This window comes from Cicer arietinum, chromosome 6, assembly GCF_000331145.2.
Source record: "Cicer arietinum cultivar CDC Frontier isolate Library 1 chromosome 6, Cicar.CDCFrontier_v2.0, whole genome shotgun sequence".
NCBI classification, from domain to species: domain Eukaryota; kingdom Viridiplantae; phylum Streptophyta; class Magnoliopsida; order Fabales; family Fabaceae; genus Cicer; species Cicer arietinum.
Genome location: NC_021165.2, coordinates 13,175,776 through 13,179,192, shown reverse-complemented (window position 1 = coordinate 13,179,192; position 3,417 = coordinate 13,175,776).

The window sequence follows — 3,417 nt, the reverse complement described above, 5'->3', positions numbered from 1 at the left end:
TATATATATATATATATATATATATATATATTCAAAAATTATTATTTTATAAATATGACCAAATTTTGAATCTATATTTTAAATAGGTGGTCCCATTTAGGACCAAAAAAAAAAATTAAAATTCAGAACACAAAAAAATAGTTATTTATTGTACCAAGTTTCCTTTCATCGTCCCTTCTCTTTCCACAAATTTCATATTCACTACTCCTCTTTCCATTTTGTGGATTACTTTGTCTTGTTTTTGTGTCTGTTACAACCTGGTTACTTGCTTTATTTTTTATTTTATTTTTTATTCTTTTAACTTAATAAGATCATTATTTGTACCACATGTGCACTCAATAGAAATCGTATAAAGTCATTTTTTTCTTAATCATCTTACTTTGAAGATTCATCATTTTACTTATAAATTGAGACAAAAAAAAAATCAATGAAGGGGAGACACTTTTTTAAATAGATCTCATACTAAGAAAAAGAGAAGAAATGAACACTCAGAGTAGTAGTAAAAACAAACAGAAACAAATAGAAGATGTAAGATATTTTATTATCCTCCTTTTACATTATAATCCTACTGTTATAATACAAATGTAAAATTTTGATATAAGATGATTTATATATGAATAATAAAAATAAAAACTCCATGGATATACAAATATAGTATTTTAATCAGAGATAAGCTATATATGAGAAGTATAAAAATTTATTTTAAAATCTTCGTCGACACTGTCGCATAGATGACCATACTTTATTTGCCCGTCATGTTTGACCTCTTGATCTCCTCCCCTTCTTCTCGGTCCTACGTTGAGGTCTTCTATTGCTCTGTCTTAATTTATTCTTTCTTGTTTTCTCTTTTTCCTTTTTTTATCTACTTTTTTTTTCTTCTTTGAGTTCATATCTTTCCTCTTCTCAACGGCAACACTTTTTGGTACTAGGGTTATTGAATTTGTGGTGGTCACACATTATTACTATTTATACTCTTTTTTTTCTCTATTTGTTTTGTTTTTTCATTATATATTAAAAATAATTTTTCTTTTTTTAAAAAAAAAAACATTAAGTTTTGTCGTAGTTTTATGTTTTTTTTTACATTTAAAAAAAATAGTAAGTCAATTTTTTTATATACATATTAATTTTAATTAGTTTCTATCAAACATTCTATATATAAAAAAAAGAAATATTTTATTAAATTTATCATCTTTTAATCTAGGAGTTATCATGATACAAGTTGTATAACTTGATAGTTCTAAAACTTTTAATCTATGAATTAAATCTGATTAATTAAATGCAATATCTTTTTAATATTTTAGTTGTTAAGGCACAAGTGATACCATTTGTCAGTTATAAAACGCAACTTTAAAACAAAATAATAAAATATTCTTAAAATGATTAGATTAAATGTAACATTTTTTTACTCGAACTTTTGAGACACGAGTTGTATAGTTTGATAGTCCTAAAACTCGCATGTCAAAATAACTTATTTTTTTCATCAAAAATATATTTTTTTTGTCAACAACAAAACAAGTATTTCTTTAAAAATAATCAACACATCCGTATTTTTTATCTAAGAACTACGTAGTTTTGACTTCTCGATCGCACCGGGAGATATGTAGAAGCAATATCACACTCTTGTCAAGTATAATAATGAAAACTTTTGTTTTCCTCTCTTTTAAAGCACATTTTTATCTCAAAAATTACACTTATAAAAAACAATTCATATTCATATTTAATAATAAAGAGAAATAAATATATTTAAGTTAATATTAATTCTGCACAATTATTTATTGGTAGAGTGTTAATAACTTCTCTACGCATAATCGACTCCCAAACTAAAAATTTGGTTTCAAATACTATTTTTTATTTTATTTTTATTTTAAGGGTTTCCCAATATTTTCCATATTTTAAAATAAATTTTTGTGGCGACTCCACTGAATTCGATAAACACTTGAAATTTTAGGGGACGACAATTGAAATCGAAAGATGAATCATCGTAGTCAATCTCCATGAAAGGATTAAGATTTGGAAAAGGTGAATTTAGGAAAAACGTAAAAATAAAACATAAACATGAAAAATTGGTTAATCTAATGTCATATTACTTGGCAATCAAGAGGAGAATTTATTAAATAACATCTTAATTATAATTATTGGAAACAATCAAAATACAATAGGGTAGATTTATTATATAGAACCCAAACTCAAAGCAAGGTACAATATATAATTAACTAAACCGAGATATAACTAATAACTAACAAATTAATGCCAACCTATAGAGACTAATAGCTGATTCTCTTGGACTGGTTTTTAACATTTACATTACACCCATCATCGTCCATGGAAATAATTATGATTGGAAATCTGATTAAATTATTGGTGCATAATCGCACAACACTGAACAAACTTTCTTCATAATAGTTTGGCGGGTCTTCTAATATCCAAACATCTCTATTGGTCTCTCATCAAAATATTTATTCATATAAAAGTATTTAAACAATTCACTAAATCCAAAATTCAAGTAATAATTTTGCATCCCATAAACTCCTTTCTTTGTCCCTGATAAATAATTTTCATTGAAATTAATTATCACTCCAATTTTAAAATGGCCGGCTTTTGTTCAATTTTAAAAAGACAAATAAAAATAATTCCTTTACATAAATTGCCTTTCACCATTGTTCTTGAAAAACCACGACAGTCCTTTTTAAATGTCATCATTGTTGCATTCTCTCTTATAATTATTGATCAATATACCCCATTTTATAATTTATATACCAAAATGTCATATTTTTAAGGGTTATTTGGAGGTCGTGGCCTGTGAGTACGACCAGCTAAATGATGTTTTTTTCCTCCTTAGGGTCGCTGGCCGGGGATGCGACCTCCAAAGGGTTTTAAAAAAAAAATTTAATTCGTTTTTTTGTTTTAATTAATTGTTAATATTTAAATAAATATTTAAATTAATAAATAATTATATTAAATAATAAATTTATAATTAATAATAATAATACTACATTAATAAATAATAATAATAATAATAATTAATTATTATTTTTAGTTATTATTATTAATTATTATTATTGTTATTATTATTAAAAATTGTTATAATTAAAAATTATTTAAATTAAATTAAAAATAATAATAATAATTAATTATTATTATAGTTATTATTATTCTTATTATTATTAAAAATTATTATAATTAAAAATTATTAAAATTAAATTAAAAATAATAATTATTATTATAGTTATTATTATTATTAAAAATTGCTATAATAAAAAATTATTAAAATTAAATTAAAAATAATTATTATTAATTATTATTATTATTATTGTTATTATTATTATTATTAAAAATTGCTATAAATAAAAATAATTAAAATTAAATTAAAAATAATTATTATTATTAATTATTATTATTATTGTTATTATTATTAAA